Source organism: Atta colombica, unplaced genomic scaffold (genome assembly GCF_001594045.1).
Source record: "Atta colombica isolate Treedump-2 unplaced genomic scaffold, Acol1.0 scaffold233, whole genome shotgun sequence".
NCBI classification, from domain to species: Eukaryota; Metazoa; Arthropoda; class Insecta; order Hymenoptera; family Formicidae; genus Atta; species Atta colombica.
In genome coordinates this window covers 1419671-1430741 of record NW_017259331.1, presented here as the reverse complement: position 1 = coordinate 1430741, position 11071 = coordinate 1419671, and positions in this window count along the sequence as shown.

The window sequence follows — 11071 nt, the reverse complement described above, 5'->3', positions numbered from 1 at the left end:
CTCTCTCTCTCTCTCTCTCTCTCTCTCTCTCTCTCTCTCTCTCTCTCTCTCTCTCTCTTCACTTCTTTCTTCTTAGCTTTACTCTAATTTTTTTCCTTTTTTGCTCGTTTTATTCGGAAACAAGATGATTCTCTTTTTGAACTTGCGTCAATTATGATTTTCAGATGAAAAAATTTATGACTACAGGTTAATAAAATTCTTCTGTGAGAAAGTATATCAAATTGTAAGAACAGTTTTATTAAAGTATCTAAAAATTTGACAATAATTGACAGATTTAAAAATAATTTTATTTGGACCATCAAAATAATTATGAGAGACGCTCAAACTATAATCTGCAAGATTGTTAAAACTTTTGGCAACATTGTCATCAATACTTAGCGTTCATAATTTTCATGCTTCAACAAAATTATTTTCATATCTATCTATTACAAATCATCTGTTCTACTAAATTTTTAGATACTTCAATAAAATCGTTTCTTCTGTGAACACAGAACATTTTAATGATTATAGTTCTCGCTTTTTGCTATACCCAAACAAATTGACTCATCAAGGAATATCATCACAAGAGAGAATACTGAAGATTATTTATTAATTTCCCGTGAAAAAGTTCATGCATTGAAAACATTGATGTGTCTACAGATTCTCGAATGCGTGAGGAGGCAGAATGAATCGATGAAGAAGATCATTCGGGATCAGTGAGACCTCGATACGTATAATGGAACGTCCAAGTACAATGTATGCACATACATATAGTACGAAGGACGATACCTCTTCTTCTTCATCTTCCACGCCACGTCTCCTCTCGCTCATGCACAATCGGGTTCCGTTAACGCACCGGGGGGTCCGGCAGCAACCTCGTCGGTGAGAAGAAACGTTAAAAAAAAAAGCGCGTCGGGCACAAAACTCACTCTCGATGCGTACGAGACGCGAGACGTATGTATATGCATAGGCTCTCGGCTTGCGGTCGAGGTAAGAGACCTGGCGATTATCGCGCCACGGCAATCTCTCATTATCATTCCCGACACTCTTCTTTCTGCTCCCTCTTACGGAATCGCTTTTTGCGCTCGCCCACTGCTTAGCGGATGCTACTTTACGGACGCCGTTCTCTTCCTCTTCGCTTTCTGTCGCGCGCACGAATACCTTCTCCATGCCTGACCCGCGCAAGCTTTCGTGTAAATCTTGCATTTTTTGTTTTTCGATACCATTTTCCTCGAAATGATACCTTTTCGAGAGATGATTCTTTGTAAATTATATTCGACACAAACAAATTCGTCGACTAGTTTGTAATTAATGATAAAAAAAATACTGTATGAAATGACATCTTTCGATAGGGTAACTCCGGTATATTATACGCCGCCTCTAATAAAAATTTAATTTATTAAGTATTATTTACTATTTTTAAGATAAATGAACTATATCAGTAAAAACTTTGTATTGTTTACTACTATGAAAAAAATATTAGAAATCCGAAATACTTATTTATACTTTTTCGTATTAAAAAAAGAATTTTTTGAAACCTCTTTTTGCCATATATTCCATAGGGGTGTGATATATAACTTACTCATGGGGGAAGAGAGGTATGAATAAATTTATAAATGCGTAAATAAGAGACGTAAAATAACTTTTAAAATATGTTTACAAAGTTTTATTAAGGAATAAGAATGACAAATATGTATGAAGTAATAGACAATAATTACAATCTTCCTACATATGTTACAAGTGTTATTACATGAGGTGCATATTTCATGTAATGTGTTTATTACATTTAATGCACTAAATCTAATCTGAGCACTTTGTATGTTTTAGGCATAAATCCAACTCGCTAAAAATGCCATATATCTCAAACAGGTGGGATATATAAGACAATAAACTAAACAAAGAATACAAGAGCAAAATATTTATATTTTGCTATAAAACATGCTTTACTATTCCTCTACACTTGTGTGTCACAAAATATAATTATCACTAAGACCCATTTTCACAATATATGATTACTTAAAGATTAAGGTTACCAACAGATTCTTCAATGAAATTCATTCATGAATTTCTTACCTTTAATCTTTAGATAACCATATATTGAAATCGGGCTTATGTCTTTTACGACCTACAGTAATCATTTATGTAGATTATAATTTATGATGACGCTATTTATTTTGACAAATCGATTCAACTCACAATAATTTCAATAATATTGGCAATAAGAAACTGAAATCATAACACAATACTAATATAACATAGAGACATTAAGTAACAGTAGTTGCGAGAAAATTACCCTCACTCCTTTTATTTTTTCTGCGACCTTTGACTTCTGCGGGTAAATCCCGAGCGGCGTATTTGCCGGAGTTACCCTAAATTCAGTTATTCATATATACATTAATTTCCTTATATTTATAAAAAAATCCAAGAATCTAATTGGATGAAATATCATAATATGCATGATATACTTGACAGAAATATATTTAGTTTTTCTGCAATCATCCAGTTACTAGCCGGTACTCATACAGTCGTGATTTTTACATTTTAAACTGTCTTAAATACAGTTTTACGGTGAATCCAATTAGAGAGCGGTATTAGCATCTTACGAGTATTACTGTATTCTCATGAAGTTGTAATAATATTGCGTAAGAAAGGGGCGAGAAATGTGCAACTTCTTGTCCAGTTATTGTTTAGCATTAATAGATTATTATTAATTAAAATACTGCATAGTCCATTTATTGTTTTATTTTTGTTCAAGTAAATGGATTCAGATTTTGTACACAGTAACTGTAGGCAAAGTGTTACATCTTGATTGGAATTCTAAGTAGTTTCACTTCTCAGTCACTATAGATTATATTTAATATAGGAATTAATACAACTGTCTAGTAATTGCTTAAAAAATGGATGAAATTTCTACGAGGGTATCTTTAATCACTTTAATTAAAATCTAAATATCTCTCCACATGGAAGATATGCCACTTTTTATATGATATCTCAAACGGAAATTTCAACAATCCCAAGATGAAGGACTCCTTCATCTCGAGCTGCTCGGTCTCTGAATAATGATTCTCTGCATTGTCATCACACGATTAAGAAAAAAACTCATTATTTCGCGAGACGATATACGGGCGTATACCTCGCGCGAGACGAAAGAGGATAATCCTCGAATACCCATGGCGGAACAATACGATTTGTTTGCTATGCAAAATCCATTGAATTGCGTGTGGTCAATTATATTATGTTAAGTAGAGCATACGCGCGGCCTGTGACGTATCGTGCCGTGAGATCTCCGGTTGGGCCCGGTGGCCCATTCCTCGAGCTCCTCTAATAACGCATTGTGCCTCTCGCGTGGCATATTAGGTTTATGCTAATACGCCGCGCCGAAGATGCGTCGATCGAATCTGTTTTTTTTTTCTTTCTTTCTTTCTTTCCTGTTCCACGCGGTTTCTCGCAACCGCAATCGCGTGGGCCGTCTCATAATGGATGAAAGCTGCCGCGGAAGTCGCCGCGGTGCACCGACGATTTCGATTCCAAGGTCGAGAATCCTTTTTCCTTTCCCTCCGCTGAACTCATGTACTTGCAGATGCAAGCGCGATTTAATTGCAACGACGAGTCTGCAATTTCGCAAGTTCTATGAAAATTACGTAAAATTATATAGCGCCGCGTGTTTAATTACAACGTTCGTCAATCATCATCAACGACCAGCTATCCTTCTGCGTAAAAGGAATGACACATGCGAATATTAATATAAATATTAACGATCTGGCCGTCCAATCAGGCCACGACATCGTTGGATTGACTAACACAAAGAAACATTTTCAAACTGGAATGCCGCGTGAAATTTCGGCCGATATTTGCATTTCTCTCGTCATGCTGCTCATCACCGTATAAATCCCTAGTCCGGGGATTCGATACAATGGTCCGGGCGAAAGAGAAAGAGAATAGTAGGTGAGACTGGAGAACGAGAGAGGCGAAAGATAATTGTACGGACGGCTAATGGAGTTCGGGAAAAATGAAGCGGCGCTCACCAGGTGGGTCCGCTTTAAATGCATCAAATCGCTGCTAAGTGAGGCCCAATGTGGGACCAGGTGAGAGACGGCCTGCCTCCTTATCCTACCTCCTCTTATCCTCTCTCGAGTAGGGCGCGGGTCAAACGGTTAATTATTATATTGCCCATTAAGCGAACGATTTTTCATTTTCAACAGCGCTGCACGTCGAAATGTTTTATCCATTTTCAAAACGGAACTATGAAAATCATTCCGAGGCGAGCAAACTTTTTAAAACACTGTCGACGTCTATTAACGCTGCTCGAAAGAATGACGGGTTACGCGTATAACATAAATGCAAATTTTAATGACCTAATATTAGAGAACATCTAAACGTAGCAATACCTCAATCCATTACTTGAATTTTATTTAAAATAATTATTACGTAATAACAAATTAATATAAATGAATCGCATAAATTTCATTTAAAGATTTATCTTTGTTTAAAGATAAATCTGTGATAACCTTTTACATTTAAACGAAAGAAATGTAAGATTGTCTCATTAAAAAATAATTTCTTTTGCACACAAAGCCTAACATTATTATACTTAAAGAAAAGTTTTTAGTGACTTATATTTGTGACTTATATTGACTATAATATTACACAAATTTTAATAACTTAAAATTAGAGAACATCTAAACGTTAGCAATAACCATAATTGAACATTATTGAAAAACATTATTGAAAAATTTTTAATTTTAAGTAATTATCATGTATAATATAAATTAATCGCATGAATCTTATCGCATGCATCTTATTTAAAAGATTTGTTTAAAGTAGTAAATTCGTGTTAATTTTTTACATTTCAAATGTAAGTCTTGTAAAAAATAATTTTTTTTGCAATAAACAAACACTGACATCACTGCACTGAGAGAAAGTGTATATTTTGACTATAAATAATTACACTGATTATAATTATGATTAAAAAATACATATAATTGTTATCACTATAGTAATAATATTATTATAACAATAATAATCATAAATTACAACATATAATTATAGTCACGAATATCAAAAACTTTTTTCTCAGTAAAATAACGCATTTTCAATAGATTCAAGCATTTGATTGATGGAGAAGCGTATAAAATATAAAATTCATATTTTTCTTATATATGCGTCTGGCATATATGCTGTTGACGTAAACATTTCTGATGACAAGAGAGAAAAAGTTTTGTGATGAAGAATTTTGAAAGATGATGTAAGACGAATCGCGAAGCGTATCATGTCTCATCCAAAGAATCTACACCGCGACAACGCTAATCTGATCCGACGAATTATAATTTCCCGACCGGTTCAGGACGGATGGCGACGTTAAAAAAGCGGAAAGGCTAGTTCACGAAAATTCCACGAGCGCTTACTTTTATTTCGACGTGAACAAGCGGCTTCTCGTGGACACACGAGCCGTTGTTAAACCACACATGCCTGGACGTATTTTTCTCTCCTTCCTTTCACGCTCTATGCCGTTCTCGGGTATCTTCTCTTTATTTCTCAGAAGACACCTTCTTAAAAAACGTGATCCACGTTGTATACTGAGTCCCGTTGACTTGTCCCTTCCTAATCTTAACGGCTCGTGTCGAGCTGATTAGCCCTTGTTTACAATCGACCAAGCTTTCCAAGGGCCCGCGGCCACGAAATTTCGTGTCCCGGCGAAAATAATGTCTTTCAGGCGGTATCGGCTAAGACATTCGGAAGTGCTGTCGTTTAGGCTTGGGCCTTGATGTTGAACGCTCAAAATTATGGTTGGCATCTTGTGAATTATCGCGCGGCTATTTACGAGCGAAAAAAATTACGAAAGCTTTGCCATCCGCGCGCAGGATAAACGTCACATTTTTCTACCTTCAGCGAGATTGTAAATTTAATGTCAAGCATTGGTCATCAGGAATTTAATCAAGAAGTAAATAAAGAAAAGAGAGGGAGGGAAAGAAAAGGAGATAAAGTGTACAGGTGATGTGAAAACGAATATAAATAGCGAAATAATTCGATTTTCATTTCATCAAACGCGGTGCGACGTGGTGAAGATAAGCGTATTTGTGCGAACTGCGAAGTTATAAAGAGCTCGAAAAGTTTTTGCGATTACGGTATGAACTTGGCTCGTTACATCTAGATTTTACGCAGCTCACGTGTATCGTTCACTTAATATCGAAATAATCCGTATATTTTACCATGGATATACGCTTTGCACATTCTTGTGTGAGATGCGTGAGTTGTCGCACCGCATTTGAGCAACGATGCAGGTAAGATATGAACCTATATGAGGGGACGTATTCCCTCGATTCGCAGATCTATCGCCCGTATCACCTTCATACATCAGTTTCATATAACCGAACGATAAAGATGGTAAACCATGGCAAAGTTACCACCTGAAAATTCTTGATAAAAAGGATATATGTACAAAAAAGAGATAAAAAAGTATATGCTATCGTGATTCTATTAAACTAAAATAAATATAATTTAATATGCAATGTAATTCGCCATCGCATACTTTGATATTTTCGTTGAAAAAATTATCCATAAATCTGCAAGAGAATACATTATCAAATTCAATGTGACAATGATAATTGTGTAGATCATAGAAAATTGGTAAGTCCAAGATTAAAAAATCAAGTGGAAAAATCCAGTTTTATATTCTAATAAATAATATTCGAGGATTTAAACAGTTTGAATTACTACGCGGAAGATTAAACATCTCCCTCTTGTGTAATGGAACGAATTTAAAGAGTCGCCTTTCGAAGGATTACGCAAATAGTTGTCATGTTGTCGGGGAAGGAATCTAATTTGTGCCTCGGCCGACGATACGATCTGAAATCTGATTAATGCGAAACTATGTAAATGCCGGGGGCAGGAGGAGGGCTCGTTCAATTATACAGTACGTTTTACTCCCGATGTGCATAGCGGACTGTGCTTCTTTTTTCAAACAACTTTCCATGCAACTTCGGACGCCGCCGAGAGCCTATTAAAGTGCAGGCACGCGATTTAGTGAGTAGACAAGAATCAGTTTCGCGTATAAGTGGGTGTCGGGAAAACTCATTTGGAATCTTGCCCGAAAATACATTCGGCCGCTTGCATTCTTACATATGCCCAATATCGTTTCAATTGACTCTTCCCGAAATGAAATTTCCATTAAATCGAAAGTTTGATTTCGTATTACATAAGTTAGTTAACTCTGTTAGAAGACGTTCTGCACTGAATCAGTAGATAGATTCACATATTATTTCAACAAAATTCGTAAAAGAAAGAGAAATAAACAGACGGACAGATTATCTTGAATATAATACAAAATAAATTTCTATGAAGATTTTTCTCAATTTAAATAAATTATTCAGAAAGAACTTTGAAATGATATCATGACGAACATTTCACAGTCTTTTTATTTTTGTTTCTATTGTATAATATTCTTAATAAAATTATATCGACTGTTTTACTATATTATATATAGTAAAAAATATTTTGTATCTGTGTTAGAAATGGTCCATTCAAGTTCCTATTAAAATTTTGTGTTTAATTTTTAACATATTCGACGAATGTTAATTTTACGTAATGTAATTATGTTATTTAAATATTTCGTATTAAATTGATATTCAACATATCTTAGTATAAAGTTACAAATTTATAAGTAAGTAAACAAGTAACAAAAATATGTTTTAAACAGAGTTAACATTAGAGATTAATGTTTTTTTTAAGAATAAAACATTATGTTTCTTCTTTTAATTATGTTTTTAATGTTTTAAATATGCTTTAAATAATATTATAAAAAATATATTTAAAACAAAGATATGTTTAAAACGTGTTTTTTACCAATTCTGGTTTGAAAACATAAATTCTACACTTCTGTGTAGAATTGTTAAATCTATCGTATCAAATTTAACCTAATGATACATTGAGTAAAAGCAGTGGCTTAAATCAGATTAAATTTGACATTATAGATTTAACAGTGTAAGATGAATGAATAAAGTGTATATTAATTTAACATGTTATAAAATTAATTTTACTAAAAAATATACTTTAGTAAAAAACACTAACACAAAGTTGTGACATAGTTTGCTTACAAACTGTACCACTGTTTGTGTTAGTGTTTTTTTTTTGTTAATTTATAATACGTAATATCTGTATTAACTCTTTTCAAATATATTCATTTTGTTTTCATCATTAAATTAACCCAAAATGAATGAACACGTGAAATATGTTAAATTTAATACAAATTTTTCAATTGTGCATATTTTAACAGCTAATTAATGTCAAATTAATGTAATATCGTTGCTAGTAATTTACACATCGCAAGTACGTCGTCAGTAAACTCTGTCACGTCTTCACTGACGATATTCCTCAAATTCGCGGGAATCTCGCATGAGGATAACTCCATAATATATTTTATCATCAACAACTGAAAAGAGAAAAGAAAGAAAGAGAAAGGAAGAGATGAAAAAGTAGCGCGAAAAAAGGACAGTACTATAAGATCGAGAGAAGACAGAACAACAGACGAGAAGAGAGAAAGAAAGAAAGAGAAAGAGAGAGAGAAAGAGAGACAGAACGGCGAAAGAGTGAGAGAAAGGAAGAGGATTAGAGAGAATAAACATGCCTGACGGTTCGCGCGAGCACACGGCGGCGGTTTATTATTTCGTCTGTGGCGAAGCGGAGCCTTGTTAACCGTCCCGGGGACCAATCGGAGACTCTCTACTATGGACGCCCCGACCATCGGTCGACCAATGAGTGCACGTTGTGCCACGTACACGCTACATCGCGTGTCGGCCCAGCACCTCCTCTCGCATCGCCACCCGGAGTCGCGTGTGTGTTTCCCTCCGCGCGCGCGAGAACTCTTTTACGCAACCTTCTTCTTCGTTTCGCGGTGTCACGCTGATGGTGTATAGGTTATGCGCACGTACGTGCGTTTATGCACATGCATTGGATGTATGTACGTATGGATGTATGTACGTATGGATGTATGTAAGCGCTTTCCTTCGCTTGCTCGCTCGCTCGTTCGTTCGTTCGTTCGTTCGTTCATCCGAGCGACGGCGATGTGCGCGCGAACCTCGACGTCGTTCGGCGCTTTTGTTTTATTCGCGAATCTCTCCTCTTCTTCGTCCGTGTGGACACGCGTTTCGCTTTCGTCTCTCGCTTCTGCCGTCTTTCAAGAGAGAGAGAGAGAGAGAGAGAGAGAGAGAGAGAGAGAGAGAGAAAGAGAGAAGCAACTGAAACGTGTGCCCTCCGTGCGGCAAAGCTCATCCTCCTCCCGTCTCAATCCCTTGTTCCTTCATCCTTGCCCGTCCTCGTCCGGAGCGAACACAGCACACACCCGACGTGAACGCACCTCGGACGTTCTCCGCACACCTCTTTGCGCTTATCGCACCGGTTGCAAAGAAACGCGAAGGAGAGCCTAACGAGCACGCACTCGTGACAGTCCATTATCGATTCTATACCCTTTTTCCTTCGTTCTTTTTTTGTCTACGCGGGAATGTATGTACATCGACACTCTCTGTGGAGACTCATTTCGCGACACAACCCACAACGTGTCTCCCGAGTTCTTCGCATTCTCTATCTCGATAAATTCTCCATCCCGATCGACGTCAGACACTTCTATTTCAGATTTGATTCATAATGGCTCACAACGCGATGTACAACGATAAGTGAACCGCATTATAATATTATTAACCCTTCGTTGTTGATGAATCTGTTAGATCTAATAAAATGGTAGTAACATTACACCTACATTATAATTTTCCGTTCAGCAAATATAAATGTAATATAATACATATTGTAGATAAAGCAGTTATGTTGTTGAGTAGGAAATTATAATTGATGTAGTTAGTGTTAATTGGTTTTCTTCGATTATAAATCTCTTGTTAAAAACATTACAATTCAATTTTCTTTACGTTGCATCTGCAAATTTGGATTATTTTTATTAAAATATACTTGGTATTTATTCATTTTTGTACAATGGGTTGCATTTTGGTTGCTTGAAATTAATGCTTTTTGATCAACGTAAATTAAATAGGATCGATATTACATTTAATTTATGTTATTGAGCTAACATCGATAATATTATAGATTTTAGTATCAGTGCCGGAAAAGATTAATTATGTAATTTTATAGTTACGTTGAAATAAAACAGAATTATAGATATAACGAAATAAAACAGAAATCTGAACAGAAATCTGACATATCAAACAACATATCATGTGTTCGATCATTCACATTAGTAAAAAATCAAATCTAAAATGCTAAATAAAATAAAAAATCAATTCTATAAAGACAGATCGGTTTTATCCATGCACTCAACGGTATTATTAATATTCAAGGACTAATTTACAATACACAGCTTTTATGTAGGCGAATAAGTTGAAATTGTTAGATAAAGTTCTCGTTCTCCAGCCTTTATTCGGAGATTTACGCGCGGATACTAATTTACGTGGTGAAATTCGCTTCTTTCCCTTTTTATTATCGTATAATTCAGTCAACGCCGATGGAATTTGTTGTCGAGTTAATGACTCGTTAACGAGCCGTCTCGGGCCGCTCGATTATCGCATTGCGTTTTCCGATATGACAGGTCGTACACTCGCGGAACACAACTTGCTATCCGCAACAATTTGCGCAACGCGACTGGTTTGCGTGTGCTTGTGATGTGACCACGGGCGTTTTCGTCGAATCGGATAAATACCGGTGCCTATCGCGGAGATCTTAATTATTTTGCTTTTCCACCGCGACCGATTCAGCCGATTGCTACCTTGTTTGCAAATCGACACGGTCGGCGCTTTGGATTTTTCGCGATTCGCGTTCGCGAGCTTTGCAGGTAATAATCGCATGCATGCACGCCACGCTCTCTTGTCACTCGTTAATAACTCATGGATAATAATTTTTATATGTAAAACGCCGAGAAAACTGCTAATGACACTCTAACTCGCGGCAGTCGGATCGCAAGTTCTATAATCGCCGCATGTCAAAGGTTTATGATAACTGCCTGAATGTCAATCTGTTAGCAATTAAATTAGCAAATCTATGTTTATATGTCGGACAAAGTAACGAAAAATTGACAATCTATATTGCAAGGATA